Source organism: Manis javanica, chromosome 4 (assembly GCF_040802235.1).
Source record: "Manis javanica isolate MJ-LG chromosome 4, MJ_LKY, whole genome shotgun sequence".
Classification (NCBI taxonomy): Eukaryota; Metazoa; Chordata; class Mammalia; order Pholidota; family Manidae; genus Manis; species Manis javanica.
The window spans coordinates 122,473,076-122,489,934 of record NC_133159.1 but is presented as its reverse complement, the minus strand read 5'-3'; the positions used below and the strand labels follow the sequence as shown (position 1 = coordinate 122,489,934).

Here is a 16,859-nt window from a genome sequence, read left to right as displayed (position 1 = left end):
TCTGTGTGATACATGGGTCAAAAGGAAGTCTAAAGGAAAATAATATAATACACTGAACTGAATGAAAATGAAAATAAAGCACATCAAAACTTGTGGGACATTGCTATAGCAGTGCTAAGCAAGAAATTCATGGTATTAAATGCATGTGTTAGAAGAGCAAAAGTCTCACACTTATAATCTCAGCTCCTACCTAAAGAACCTAGAAAAGAAGAGCAAAATAACCCCAAAGCAGGGAGAGGAAATAATAAACATAAGAGCAGAAATCAAAACAGAAAACAAATTGAATCAATGAAACAAAGAGCTAGCTCTTTGAAAATAGCAATAAAATTAACAAATCCCTAGCAAGACCGACAAAGAATTGAAAAGGACTCAGATTACGAATATCAGAAATGAAGCAGGAGATATCAGTTCAGATGCTGCAGGCATCCAAAGGGTGTCTTGAAACAGTTCTACACACATAAATTCAGCAACTTAGATGACATGGACCAATCACTTTAAAAACACAAACTACTACAGTACCACAATGTGAAAAGGAGCATTTGAGTAGGCCTATAACTATTAAGAAAATTGGATGTGTAGTTTAGCCATTCCAAAAAAAAAATCCCCATGTCCAGAAACTTTTCTGGAGAATCTATGAAAAATTTAAAGAAAAATTAACACCAATTCTACACAATCTCTTCCAGAAACAGAGTGGAAATAAACACCTCCCAATTCACGATGTGAAGCTAGGATTACCCTGATACCAAAACCAGCCAAAGAATAGTACAAAAATACAAGTAAAACTACAGACAATATCACTCACAAATTGCCAAAATTTTTTGTTCAAAAATTCTAACAAATTATTAGCAAAGGGAATTTTGCAATATATAAAAATAATTATTCACCATGGCCAAATGACCAAGATACAAAGCTAGTTCACTATTCAAAAATCTGTCATTATAATCCACTATATTAACAGACTAAAGAAGAAAAATCACATGATCATATTCAACACCCATTCATGACAAAACTCTCAGAAAAACAGGAATTGAGGAAGACATTCTCAACTCAGTAACAAGCATCCTCAATTACACTATCATATATGTTATATTAATTATGCAACACATAATTATATAATATATATAATTATACTATATATATTACACTATAGCTAACATTATACTTAATGGCAAAAGGTTAAATGTTCTTCCCCTAAGATCAAGAATAAGGCAAGGATGTCTGCTCTCACCAGTCTTATTCAACATAGTGCTAGAAGTTGTAGCTAGTACAATAGGGAAAAAAAGGAAATAAAATATATCCAGATGGGAAAGGAAGAAATAAAATTGTCCCTATTAGCAGATAACATGGTTGTCTACATAGAAAATCAAAAGAAGTCTACAAAAGCACTCCTAGAACTAATAAGTAAATTAGGAAGGCATCAGGATACAAGATAAACACAAAAATTAATCATATTTCTACATACAAGCAATAAAAACATGGACGCCAAAATTAAAAATATAGTGCCATTTATAACTGCTCAAAAAATGAATTAACTAAGTGCAAATCTAACAAAACATGTACAGGACTTGTATCTGAAAATTACAAAACACTGAAAAAAATTAAAGAATATATAAATAAATGGAGAACCCTACTGTGTCAATGGATTATAAGACTCAACATAGTTAGTGTCAATTCTATGCAAACTGATACAGTTTAATGCAGTTCCCATCAAAATCCCAGCAAGAATCTTTTGTAGATACGACAGTTATTATTCTAAAATGTATGTGACAAAGCAAAAGAACTGGAAGAGTGAAAATAATTTTGAAAAAAAGACTAAAGCGGGAGGAAGCAGTTTACCTAATTTTATAATTTATCATACAGTTACAGTAATCAAGACTGCGTGGCATCGGTGGACGGACAGACACACAAAACAAAGAAGCTGTAGATAAACCTTCCCAAATATCCTGATTTCTGAAAAAGATGCAAAAGCAACTCATTGGAGGAAAGAGAGCCTTTTAAACAAACAGTGCTAGAATAATTTGACACAATAGGCAAAAATATTAACCTCAAGCTGAATTTCACATCTTATAAAAAATTAACTCAAAATAGACAAAGAATTTAAGTGTAAAACTTACAACTAGAAATCTTCTAGAAAAAAAATCAGAAGAAAATATTCAAGCTCTAGGAATAGGAAAATAGGCAAACTTAGATTTGACATCAAAAACACAAGCCATAAAATGAAAAACTGATTAATTGGACTTCATCAAAATTTAAAATCTTTGCTCTAGAAAAGACCCTTTTAAGAGAATGAAAAGACAAGCTATGGACTGGGTAAAAGTATTTGCAAACCACATATCTATAAAAAAGACTAATATATAGAATATGTAACTAACTCTTATTAGTCAATGGTTTGAAGAAAATTAGAAAATAGGCAAAAGATATGAAGACATTTCTTATCAAAAGATATGAAGAGAATATACAGTTGGAAAATAAGTACATGAAAGATAGTCATCAGGAAATGAAAAATAAAATCACAAGATACCACTGCACACCAATCATAATAACTAAAAAAATAATGACAACTTCAAATGCTGACAAGGATATGAATGAAATGAGTCACTCACACATTGCAGGTGAGAATGTAAAATGGTACTGTCAGTCTGGAAAACAGGCAGTTTCTTTAAAAATTAAACATGCAACTACATACAACCTATCAGTTACACTTCTGGGTCTTTATCCCAGTGAAATGAAAACTTATTTTCACATAAAAATCTGTACACAAGTGTTTACAGCAGTTTTATTCATAATAGCCAAACCCCCTAGAAACAACCCAGATGGTCTTCAACCAGTGCATGGTTAAACTGTGGTACATCTATATTCTATTATTAATTTCCTACTGCTGCTGTAATAAGTTACTATAAACCTGATGGCTTAAAATGATTTATCTGACAGTTTTGGAGGTCAGAAGTCTGAAGTGGGTCTCATGTGGTGGCTAAAATCAAGATCTGGGCAGAGTTGTATTTATTCTGCAGGCCCTGGGGAAGTGTCCATTGGCTTGCCTTTCCCAGCTTCTAGAGGCTGCTGTATTTCTTGACTCATGGCCCTTTTCTCCATCTTTAAGAGTAGCAGTGCAGCAGTCTCTCTTTGACTCTGATCCTCCTGCCTGCCTCTTCCCTCTAAGGATCTTTGTGATTATATTAGGCCAACCTGATAACCTAGGATAATCATCCTTTTTTAAACTCCCAACTTAATCACAGCTACAAAATCCCTTCGGTCTTGCAAGGTCACAAGTTCTAGGGATGAGGATATAGCTATCTCTGGAGGGGTTATTATTCTACCTACCACACATATCATGGACCACTATTCAGCAATAAAGAGGAATGAACTATTCAGTACATGCAAAACCCTGGATGAACGTCCAGAAAGGTATGCAGAATGTAAAGCTAATCCTAGAAGGTTAAACGTTTTATAAATTATTCCATGTATATAACATTCCTCAAATGACAAGCTTACAGTCAGTGGTTACTAGAGGTTAGGGAAAGAGTGGGGACAGAAGGGAAGTGGGTGTGGCTATAAAACAGGCAACAACGGGTCTTTGTAGTGATGGAAATGTTCTGTATCTTGACTGTACCAATATCGGTATACTGTCTGTGATATTATACTACAGTTTTGAAAACTGTTACCATTGGGGGAAACTGGGTAAAGGGTACACAAGAGCTTGTATTTCTAAAAGTGCATGTGTGTCCATAGTTATCTCAAAATAAAGTTTACTTTAAATAGAAAGCAGAGGGAATGCTTTTCAAAAAATTTTATGAGGCCAGAATTAACTTCATACCAAAGCCAAAGACATTATGAGAAAGAGGTAAACAGTTCTTGTAAATAAACACAGATGCAGAAATCCTTACCAAGATGTTAGTAAATCAAATCATGAAATATAAGATAATACATCACAGTCACATAGGGCTCATCCCAGGAATGCAAAGTTGGTTTGAACATTCAAAAATCAATGAAGTTCACTATATTAATGTATTAAATAAGACAACCAAATGATCTGTGTAAATGCAAAAAAAAATCATGTGACAAATTTAACACTAATTCTTGATTTTAAAATATCAGAAAAATAAGAATAAAAGGGATTTTCCTCAACCCAATAAAGGGCATCTAAGAAAAAATTAACATCATATTTACTGGTGAAAGACAATGTTTTCCCTCTAAGTTTAGAAACTAGGCAAGTATTTCCACCCTTAGCACTTTTATTCATCACTGTTAATAAGATCCTAGATAATGCAGTAAGTCAAGAAAAAGATACATAGATGGGGCCTCACAAAAGAAAAGGTTTGTTGATCAATTTTTTTCCTTTACAATAAACTGGATCTTTATATTTAATCTTATTTTATTAAATAATCAGCTATTTTTAGGGAAACTTTATTATTACATAAGTGACAAATTGCATATAATAATGAATTATCACACAACTACAGGCATGAGGAAGACCGTATTGTCTCAGAAGCTTGATTTCAGCTCAAATACACAAGTATTATTTTACAGCCTCTCTTCAGAAGCCTCCTCTGAAGTGGAGGTTCCAAATAAACAGAACAATTTTCCTATTTTATCCCAATAACAACATTCATTTCAGCAGACCCTTAAGGAAGTCTACCAGAAGCAGCTTCTGTTCACCTAATTTTAGTGTGGTTAAAATGATAAACCTTGGCGGCAGATACAGGATACTTGTACCTCCTACTGAATCTTGAAATGGCTGTCCCAGAAAGTTCATATAGAAGTCATTAGCCCATTTACTATAAATCAGGGGTCAGAGGGTTAGTTTCTAGCTGTCATTTAGGACCTGAAGTATGTTCATCTTTTAAAGGACATGTGCAACTCTCTTTAACAGTTCCAAGAGTGAAGAGAAAATGTTGGACCTAGAATTACATGGTGCAAACTCCCATCCCACAGGCAAGGAGACTCCTGGCCCCAGAAACACCTCTCACCTTCTGGCAGTCAGCACTTAATGGGTGGCCAAGCTGTCTTAGTCTATCTGGGCTGCTATAACAAAATAACACAGACTGGGTGGCTTATTAACAGTAGAAATGTATTTCTCACAGCTCTGGAGGCTAGGAAGTACAGGATCAAGGCACTGGCAGCGGTTATAGTGTGGTGAGAGCCCACTTCCTGGATCATAGATGGCCATCTTCTTACTGTGCCTTCACAAGGCCGACCAAGGGAGCTCTCCGGAGTCTCTAATCCCATTCACAAGAGTTCCACCTCATGATCTAAGCACCTCCCAGAATCCCCACCTCTTAATACCATCACACTTAGGGGGTTAGGATTTCAACATATGAATTGGGCAGTGGGGAGAAGAATGCAAACACTTAGTTCATAACAGGTCTTGTTGGGTACCTTAAGCCCTGTGCAGAAACCACTGCAATAGAAATGGGGTCATCAACAAATTGCCAGAGATGCTTGGCATAACCAGTTACAAAGTTTAAAGATGCTTCTTGATGAACACCTTTCTTTCATGTAGCAATTTCATCTAGCAGTTCAAAGAGGGTCCCTTAAAGTTGACTATGTATCTAAGCTTGATTTTTCAAGGAAACCCTTGATTTGGGGGATACAGATCTCATAGGCATCGATTTCTTGTGCTTCTTCTAAGCTGTAAGTAAAAGCCTGCAGGGCTGCTGCAAAGTCTGGCGGAGAGTTGTGGAACTTCAGCTCTAGGGTAGGGATGAACCAGCATGGAACCCACAGGTGGTCTGAGGTCCCCAGTGGAACTTAACTACTGTCAGTAGATAGATGGAGACTCTGATCACTAGGGCAGGGAGAGTTTTAAAGAACTAGCCTTTATGAAACAAACCTTTCAAATCAAGTACTAAACATGAAAGTCACCGTGTCACCACTCCTAGAGTCATCTCCTGTCTGCCTGCATGCCGTGAGCCAGAGGTCCCCAAGGCCAACTGTTTCTGGGGACTTGCTGCCCCCTCACTCTTTCTCTCTTGCTCTTTGTCTTCAGGGGGAGCTGACTATGACCGGTGACATGGAGAACTTACAGAATGCCCTGTACCTGGACACAGTGCCAGAGCCCTGGACCAGGCGAGCCTACCCTTCCACAGCAGGCCTGGCAGCCTGGTTTTTGAACCTCCTCAACTGAATCAAGGAACTGGAGGCTTGGATAGGAGACTTTGTGATGCCCTTCACTGTGTGGCTGATAGGCTTCTTCAACCCCCAGTCCTTCCTGACCGCCATCATGCAATCCATGGCCCACAGAATGAGTGGCCACTAGACCAGATGGCCCTGCAATTTGATGTGACAAAGAAGAATAGAGAGGAAGTCAGGAGCCCTCCTCGGGAAGGGGCTTACATCCATGGCCTCTTCATGGAAGGTGCTCACTGGGATACACAGGTAAATCCTGAGATGAGCCAAAGGGCATCCTGTGTGGGATGATACACATTGTCTCTATTAAGTGTGATCACTCAGAGGGGTACCCCTGAACCTTTTAACCTAAATCAACTTTTCTTGAGGTTGTCAAGCCATTTTTATGCAGCGAGGGATGGTACAAAGAACACAAACTCTGCAAAGTGGAGTGGTTAAAAGCATGGGTTCTGGATCTGAATGCCAGCACCACCATTTTTTAACTCTGTGACCTTGGGATGTAGTTCTGTCTCTCCAAATCTCAATTTTCAACTGTCAAATGGGAATATAGAGTTGCTGTGAAAATTAAATGAGGAAATATATGCCTGGCACATAGGGAGTGCTCAAAAAGTGCTGGAGTCATCTATCCCTCTGCTGTCACCTGGGGTTGTTAGTTCACCTCTCTGGTCGATTTTCCTCATTCATAAGCTCTAGGAAAGCAGGAATATCTTCTACCTTTTATGTTGTCCCTTGTCTGCAAAGGGGTGTCAGTAGATACCATTTTAATGACATTCTGAAAGGATTCCTCACTGAGGCTTAATACAAAATTGAGTCACAATAGGATTAGAGATACTTTGTTATGGATAGGAAGCTGGCAAGCAAGCAATGATGGCTGGGATAAATGACATGAACAAGGATGCGTAATTCTAGAACAAGTTTACATTTACTATATGCATGATCTGAAAGGACTACTTAGTCAAATAACCCACTTGGCAAGTGGCATTCAACTATTCCTGGCCATCAATACAAAGCTAATGGGGAAAAACTGTTATAAAATCTAGAAGATCCTAGGCCATGTAAATATATATATATGGGGCTGTACTAGACTGGAAAAAAGCCTCCCAAAATTCATGTCCACCTAGGACCTCAGAATGTGACCTTGCTTGGAAATAGGGTCTTTGCATATATAATTAGTTAAGATGGGGGTTATACTATAGTAGAGTAGGCCTTAAATCCAATAAGTTCATATTGGAGACACAGAAGAGAATGCCCTGTAAAGAGAGAGGGAGAGACTCAAGTGATGCATCATATGCCAAGGAATGCCAAGGGGTGCCAGCAACAACCAGTGGTGAAAAGAGGGGCCTGGGACAGTTTCTGCCTCAGAGCCACCAGAAGGAACAAGCCCTACCTACACCCTGATTCAAGACTTCTAGCCTTCAGAACTGTGAAAGAACTCATTTCTGTTGTTTTTAAGCCACCATATTGTAATGATTCATTACCAGGAAACCAATCAAGAGCCAACAGAAAAGACAATAAAGTGAGACAGTGTTAAAACAGTCTGACTCCTGAGAAGGAAATCAGCTCCCCTCTCTCCACATGAACATTTCTACAAGAATCTTGTCAGTGGCGAATACACAGACTGTATTAGGTGTAGGGTGGCCTAGGGAGAGCCAGAGCTAAGATACCAAAAACACCAAAATGAGGGAAGTACAAAATAGATAAATGGAGAAGGAGCTCAGAAGGAAGAGCGGTGGCACTGCAGGGGTGGGAAGTGCTGCTGATTCTAATCTGGTTTTTTCATCAACTTGTTTCTGAATAATAATAAAAACTTCCCAGAAAGCAATACCTGCCTACCCAGAACTCATTCTCAACGTTTCTATCCCAGAAAGATTTCAGCAGAATGGAGGAGTAAGGATGTCCCAAAATCCTCTCCTCCAAAAAACACTAAGAACACTGGACAAAAAATTGTCAGTATCAATTTTTTTCAGAACTCTGGTAATCAACCAAAGGACAAGAAGTGTTTATTGAAGAAAAATGGCTGAAATCTCAGCACGAGAAAGTTCTGTGACCTTTAACCTGCCCTATTCCCATCCCTTCCCCTGCCCAATTCTGGTAGCCTTGAAAACCAACAGGTCACATTCACAATGGAATCAGCAGCCTAGAAGCCCCTGGAGGGAGCAAAATAGAACCTTCAAAGCCCCATTCCCAGGAAACTGCCCTTATCTTCCCTCTCTGGTGGGGGGGGGGGTCTCTGCAAGTCTGCACTGGAGCTCAGTTCTGTTCTGTTACCCATCATGCTTCATATCACCCTCTAACAGAACTAAAGAGGCACATCCTTGCCTTTAAATAAATTTCATGGAAAATGAATCAAATTCTACTTATAAGGGGCTCAGAGTCACCTGGACACAACAGGGAATCTGTGAATCACTCTGGATCAACCATTGCCAAAGGATGTTTCATAAAACATTAGTGCCATAGGAAATAAATACATTGCAAATAAAAGGGACCTGTAGTCAAGTAAGTCTGGGAAACACAAGGTTAAAGTTCAATTGTTTTCTTTACCTCTAGGACTTCTCCTTGTCTTCTATGTGCTAGTGTACACTATAAAGCTTTGAGTCCATTTCCAAAGCTTATCTGACCAAGGAACCCTTTTGTTACTCAGAACATTTCTCAGCACTAGTAGGAAAAACTTAGACAGCTCTCTTGAGACATCTGCCTTGCCAGTGGGTTTCAACCCCTGGGCAAGTTCACTATGGATTCAATGTGACCAAATAAATGACTGTAGAACATTCTTGGGGTAAAAGGGTTATACCCAACTTTATTCCCATGGTAGCAGGTCAATCACAAGACTCCTGTCCACTCAGAGTGAGTTTGCAGAGAGCAAGCCGGTCTCTGCCTCTGGGCCTCTCTGCCCACACAGGCATCTCAATCTCTGTCCTCGGCACTGCCACCACTCCAGCCTCTGCTCTCCTGCAGCCTTGCAGCTGTGCCACTGTGTCACCCAGAACACTGGGCGGAGCTCTTTATATAGACTCAGTAATGACATTGCTCACACATGTGTAGTGAGCTAGCCAACCAGGGCCTGGTGAGAATACTGGCCCAGGAACCTCCACTTTATCCACAACATCTCAGAAACCATAAAGAAGCCCATTTGGAAAGCTACAGAATTAGGTCTCTATTACACGAGTTAACATAGAACATAGCCGTGTCTGCTCAAAAAGTCAAAGTGTTTGAGGGTGGATGAGGTAAAAAATGAAACTGATCAGGACACAACCAAAACCTGAAAATCTAGAGCATTTGTTGGCAGGAGCTGTGTCTTACCCATCTTTAAATCCACAGCACCTAGCACAACATCTGGCAAATAGTTACATTCAATATGCTCATGAAATGAATGAATGAAAAAATAAGAGGGTTTGGGAAGATTCAAGATGGTGTCATAAGAGGTGAGGCAGAGCACTCCTCCCAAAACCACATATAATAGGAAAATATAGATAATACAACTAATCCGAAAAGAGCAACAGGAAAGAAGGCTGCACCAGACTGCATACACCTGGAGAACAGAGCAGACCTCAGGGAACAGGGTAAGGTACCAAAGCCGTGATCTGGTGGGACTCAAGCCCTTCCCCCACCCAAGTTCACCTGCAGGAGGAAGAGAAATGGAGTGGGGGAGGGGGTGGAAGCCTAGGACTGCTGAACACCCAGCCCTGGAGATCTGCTTTGGGAGCACAAACCTACATTGCATGGTGCTCTGGAGATTAGTGGGGTTGGAAAGCTAAGACAGGCAGAATACATGGAGAGACTGAGATTCCACCACTTGTGGAAAACAGGGATCCATATCCAGCTGCAGTGGGACAACAGAAAGGTGGGTAGTCTAAGAGACTTCCTAACAGTGAGAGGGCTGCTAAAGGGGCAAGGATTGCACAGAGCTCACTGCTCAGGACAAAGGAATGGTAGACAAAATTGTTGTCTGGGTACACTCTGCAAAGCAGGTTGGTAACTTTCAGGAGCTTCAGGCACTCCATTCTGCTGGCTGGCTACTCAGCTCTGAGGCCCCCCCACTGTGATATGCAGCCTGCTGAGCCTTCCTCCTGGCCTGCTGGCACCAGCTCGCAAACTGGCAGACCCTGCCCTGCTGTTAGACCAGCCAGAGTCCCCGCCTACCGCAGCTACACACACAAAGTTCAGAGGCTTACACCTGTGTGCTCAGCCCACTGGTTCTGGCAATGGAGACAGGCACTGCAGCCGGGAAGCAGGGAACAGCTCTTTCCTTCCCTCCAGGCACCAGCACTGCTCCCCTGCAACGCCTGACATCACTCCAGGGACTGAGCAACTCCAGAGACTAGGGCATCTGGGCACTAGAGGGCGCCACATGCAAATATGAAACATCAAAGGAATCTTGTTCAGACAAGAATCTCACAAACACGAGAAAAGGGCCAAATGAAACTGAACTTACCCATCTTCCTGAAAGAGAGTTCAAAATAAAAATCATAAACATGCTCATGGAGGTACAGAAAATTATTCAAGAACTCACAGATGAATTTAAGACAGAGATTCAATCATTAAGAAATTCCATATCTGAAATGAAACATACAATGGAGGGATTTAAAAGCAGATTAGATGTAGTAGAAGAGATGGTAAATGGAATAGAAATTAGAGAAGAGGAATATAAAGAAGCTGAGGCACAGAGAGGAGAAAGAATCTCTAAGAATGAAAGAATATTGAGAGAAATGTGTGACCAACCCAAATGGAACAATATTCACATTATGGGGGTAGCAGAAGAAGAAGAGAGAGAAAAGGGATAGAAAGTGTCTTTGAGGAGGTAATTGCTGAAAACTTCCCCGATCTGGGAAAGGAGATAGTCTCTCAGGCCATGGAGGTGCACAGATCTCCCAACACAAGAGATCCAAGGAAGACAACACCAAGACATATAATAATTAAAATGGCAAATATGAAGGATAAGGACAGAATATTAAAAGCAGACAGAGAGAGAAAAAAGAACACATACAAAGAAAAACCCATCAGACTTCTCAACAGAAACCTTACAGGCCAGAAGGGAGTGGCATGATGTATTTAATGCAATGAAGCAGAAGGGCCTCGAACCAAGAATACTCTACTCAGAAAGGTTATCATTTAAATTTGAAGGAGGGATTAAACAATTTTCAGATAAGCAAAAGCTGAGAGAATTTACCTCCCACAAACCACCTCTACAGTGCATTTTGGAGGGACTGCTATAGATGGAAGTGTTCCTAAGGTTTAATAGCTGTCACCAGACATAATAAAACCACAGTAAAGAAAGTAGAACAATTAATTACTAAGCAGATGCAAAATCAAATCAACTACTCCCAAAGTCAATCAAGGGATAAACCAAGAATACAGAATATGATATGTAATATATGAAGAATGGAGGAGGAAGAAAGAAAAAAAAGAACCTTTAGGTTGTATTTGTAATAGTCTAGTAAGTGAGATAAATTTGACTGTTAGTAAGGGAATTACCCTTGAACCTTTGGCAACCATGAATCTAAAGCCTGCAATGGCAATAAATACATACCTATCAAAAATCACCCTAAATGTAAATGGTCTGAATGCACCAATCAAAAGACAGAGTCACTGAGTGGACAAAAAAACGAGACCCATCTATATGCTGCCTACAAGAGACTCACTTCAAACACAAAGACATACACAGACTGAAAGTAAAGGGATGGAAAAATATATTTCATGCGACAAATAGGGAGAAAAAAGCAGGAGTTGCAGTACTTGTATCAGACAAAGTAGACTTCAAACAAAGAATGTAATAAGAGACAAAGAAGGATATTACATAATGATAAATGGGTCAGTCCAAAAAGAGGATATAAGTATTATAAATATCTGTACACCCAACACAGGATCACCTACAAATGTGAAACAAATACCAACAGATTTAAAGGATGAGATAGAATGCAATGTATTCATTTTGGAGACTTCAACACACCACTCACTCAAAAGGACAGATCAACCAGACAGAAAATAAGGATCCAGAGGCACTGATCAACGTATTAGAACAGATGGCTCTAACAGACATGTACAGAACACTCCATCCAATGGCAACAGGATACACATTCTTCTCAGGTGCACATGGAACATTTTCAAGAATAGATCATATAGTAGGCCCCAATAAGAGCCTCAGTAAATTAAAAAAGATGGAAATTATACAGGTGAGCTTCTCAGATCACAATGGTATGAAACTAGAAATAAATTACACAAAGAATATGAAAAATCCCACAAACACATGGTGGCTTAGTAATATGCTCAAAAACAATCAATGGATCAATGACCAAATAAAAACAGAGATCAAGCAGTATATGGAGACAATGACAACAATAATTCAACACCACAAAATCTGTGGGACACAGCAAGGCTGTGCTAAGAGAGAACTATATTGCAATACAAGCCTGCCTTAGGAAAGAAGAACAATCCCAAATGAATAGTCTAAACTCACATTTAATGAAACTAGAAAAAGAAGAACAAATGAGCCCCAAAGTCAGTAGAAGGAGGGACATAATAAAGATTAGAGCAGAAATAAATAAAATCGAGAAGAATCAAACAATAGAAATAATCAATGAAAGCAGGAACTGGTTCTTTGAGAAAATAAACAAAGTAAACCCCTAGCCAGACTTATCAAGAAAAAAAGAGAGGCTACACACATAAACAGAATCAGAAATGATAAAGGAAAATTCACTGTGGATACCACAGAAATACAAAGAATTATGAGAGAATACTATGAAAAATGATGTGCTAACAAACTGGATATCCAAAATAAATGGGTAACTTTCTAGAAAAATACAACCTTCCAAGGCTGACTGAGGAAGAAACAGAAAATGTGAATGGACCAGTTACAAGCAAGGAAATTGAATTGGTAATCAAAATACTACCTAAGAACAAAACATCTGTACCAGATGGTTTCACTGCTGAATTTTATCAAACATTTAGTGAAGATCTAATACCCATCCTCCTTAAAGTTTTCCAAAAAGTAGAAGAGGAGGGAATAGTTCCAAACTCATTCTATGAAGCCAGCATCACTCCACTACCAATAACAAGCAAAGATACCACAAAAAAAGAAAATTATAGACCAATATCCCTGAAGAACATAGATGCAAAAATACTCAACAAAATATTAGCAAACTGAACACATAAACCCATCAAAAAGATCATCCATCATGATCAAGTAGGATTTATTCCAGGGATGCAAGGAGGGTACAACATTCGAAAATCCATCAACATCATCCACCACATCAATGAAAGGACAAAAACCACATGATAGTCTCTACAGATGTTGAAAAAGCATTCAACAAAATTAACAACATCCACTCATGATAAAAACTCTCAACAAAATGGGTATAGAGGGCAAGTACATCAACATAATAAAGGCCATATATGACAAACCCACAGCCAACATTATACTTAACAGCGAGAAGCTGAAAACTTTTCCTTTAATATTGGGAACAAGACAAGGATGGCCACTCTCACCACTTTTATTGAACATAGTTCTGGAGTTCCTAGCCAGGACAATCAGACAACACAAGGAAATAAAAGGCATCCAGATTGGTAAAAAAGAAGTTAAACTGTCCCTGTTTGCAGATGACATAATATTGTACATAAAAAACCCTAAAGAACCCACTCGAAAACTACTAGATCTAATATCTGAATTCAGTAAAGTTGCAGGATACAAAATTAATAGACATAAATCTGTTGCACTCCTAAACACTAACAATGAACTAGCAGAAAATGAAATCAGGAAACAATTCCATTTACAATTGCATCAAAAAGAATAAAATACCTAGGAATAACCCTAACAAAGGAACTGAAAGACCTATAATCTGAAAACTACAAGACACTCATGAGAGAAATTAGATACCAATAAATGGAAACACATCCCATACTCATGGATAGGAAGAATTAATATTGTCAAAATGGCCATCCTGCCTAAAGTAATCTACAGATTCAATGCAATTCCTATCAAAATACCAACAACATTCTTCACCAAACTAGAGCAAATAGTTCTAAAATTCATATGGAATGACAAAAGATCCTGAATAGCCAAAGCAATCCTGAGAAGGAAGAATAAAGCAGGAAGGATTACGCTCCCTGACTTCAAGCTCTACTACAAAGCCACAGTAAACAAGACAATTTGGTACTGGCACAAGAACAGACCCATAGATGAAGAGAACAGACTAGAGATCTCAGATATAAACTCAAGCATATATGGTCAGTTAATATACAATAAAGGAGCCATGGACATACAATGGAGAAATGACAGCCTCTTCAACAACTGGTGTTGGCAAAACTGGACAGCTACATGCAAGAGAATGAAACTGGTTTCTGGTCTATCGCCATACACAAAAGTAAACTCAAAATGGATCAAAGACCTGAATGTAAGTCACATGAAACCATAAAACTCTTAGGAGAAAATATAGGCAAAAATCTCTTGAATATAAACATGAGCAACTTTTTCCTGAACAGGAAGGGAAACAAAATAAAAAATGAACAAATGGCACTACATCATGCTAAAAAGCTTCTGTACAACAAAGGACACCATCAGCAGAACAAAAAGGCATCCTACAGTATGCGAGAATATATTTGTAAATGACATATCTGACAAGGGGTTAACATCCAAAATATATAAAGAACACACACCTCAACACACAAAAAGCAAATAATCCTATTAAAAAATGGGTGGAGGATATGAACAGACACTTCTCCAAAGAAATTCAGATGAGCAACAGGCACATGAAAAGATGCTCCACATGGCTAATTATCAGGGAAATGCAAATTAAAACCACAATGAGATATCACCTCAAACCAGGTAGGATGGCAACATAGAAAAGACTAGAATCAACAAATGCTGGTGAGGATGCGAAGAAAGGGAAACCCTCCTACACTGTTGGTGGGAATATAAACTAGTTCAACCATTGTGGAAGGCAATATGGAGGTTCCTCAAAAAACTAAAAATAGAAATACCATTTGACCCTGGAATTCCACTCCTAGGAATTGACCCTAAGAATGCAGGACCCCAGTTTGAAGAAGACATATGCACCCCTATGTTTATTGCAGCACTATTCACAACAGTCAAGAAATGGAAGCAACCTAAGTGTCCATCAGTAGATCAATGGATAAAAAAGATGTGGTACATATGCTCAGTGAAATAAGCCAAACAGAGAAAGACAGGCACCCAATGATTTCATTCATCTGTGGAGCATAAGAACAAAGCAAAAACTGAAGGAACAAAACAGCAGCAGACTCACAGAACCCAAGAATGGACTAACAGTTGGCAAAGGGAAAGGGACTGGGGAGGGTAGGTGTGAAGGGAGGGAGAAAGGGAATAAAGGGCATTATGATTAGCCCACATAAAGTGAGGGGTGGTCATAGGAAGGTAGTATAGCACAGAGAAGACAAGTAGTATCTCCAGCATCTTACTATGCTGATGGACAGTGACTGTGATGGGGTATGGGTGTGGACTTGGGAATGGGGGGACCTAGTAACCACAATATTGCTCATGTGGTTGTATATTGATACCAAAATAAAAAATAAGAGTGACTCAAGACTAATTTGTATAGGGATAAATAACAGCTTTTGGAACTCTCCTTTACTAAGTGATTTAGGCTGGAAAACAATAGAAATGTTTTCCAGGTATCAGATGCATTCCATCATGAGCTAATGACAGGACTACAAGGCAGCCAGGCCTCCCCCATCTCCCATCTACAGAGTCTTCTAATGGGAAGGCTGACTGGCTGGCTGGCTGGCTGGGCGTTGGGTCTTTTCTGAAGCAGCTCTTTGTGTTTTTTGTCCTCAGGCTCGGATCATTACAGAGGCCAAGCTGAAGGATCTGACGCCCCCAATGCCTGTGATGTTCATCAAGGCCATTCCTGCAGATAAGCAGGACTGCCACAGTGTCTACCCTTGTCCTGTGTACAAGACTTGTCAGCAGGGACCCACCTACGTGTGGACTTTCAACCTGAAGATGAAGGAGAACCCATCTAAGTGGGTTCTAGCTGGAGTAGCTTTGCTTCTCCAGATTTAGCTTCCTGCAGAAAGAGTAAACAAGGCTGGGCTAGAGGCTGCCCAGGGGGGCAAGTGGGTGAGGGGTGTGGTAAGCCAGAGAGGTAAAAGAAATCTTAACTACACTCACAATTTTGTATAATTGTTTTAAGGAACTAGGCAAGAAATGTCTAAAGTGAGGCTGAGCTGGAGGAGTGTGGACCCCAAAACCGGGGAGCTTTTCATAACACTTTCCTAATAAAGTGATTCATTCTTCAACTGTCTGGAGGCTTTCAGAGTGCAGTCGTGATCCTGGAGACCAGAGAAATACACCAAATTGCCTGAGCCCTGGCGCTATTACACAGCCCTGTGCTCAGCGCTCTAACCGCCAGCTCCTCTGTGAACCTAAAGCATTGTGATCACTCACTGAAAAACCCCATGTGTGCTTTTTAACAAGCTTCCCAGGTGATTTGGGTGCACATTATGGTTTGAGAAACTTTACTCTGGATCAGGGGTCACCAAACTCTGTAATGGGCCAGACAGAAAACATTTGACTTCTCAGGGCATTTGTTTCTGTTGCAACTTCTCAACTCTGCCCCCAGGGCCCAAAAGCAGTCAGTGACAATACATAAATGGGTGTGGCTATGGTCCAGAAACTTTATTTACTGAGCCATATTTTGCTGGCCACTGTTCTAGAGGATAAGGGAAGTGTGTATGTGGTATTTTACCTCACACTTCCATTC

General features: G+C 39.6%; 1 pseudogene; it reads left to right on the top strand.

The window, feature by feature from the left end:
• Window positions 1–16,376, top strand: part of LOC108387707 (dynein axonemal heavy chain 9-like) — a 353,770-nt pseudogene extending 337,394 nt beyond the window's left edge.
• The last annotated feature ends 483 nt before the right edge of the window (window positions 16,377–16,859 follow it).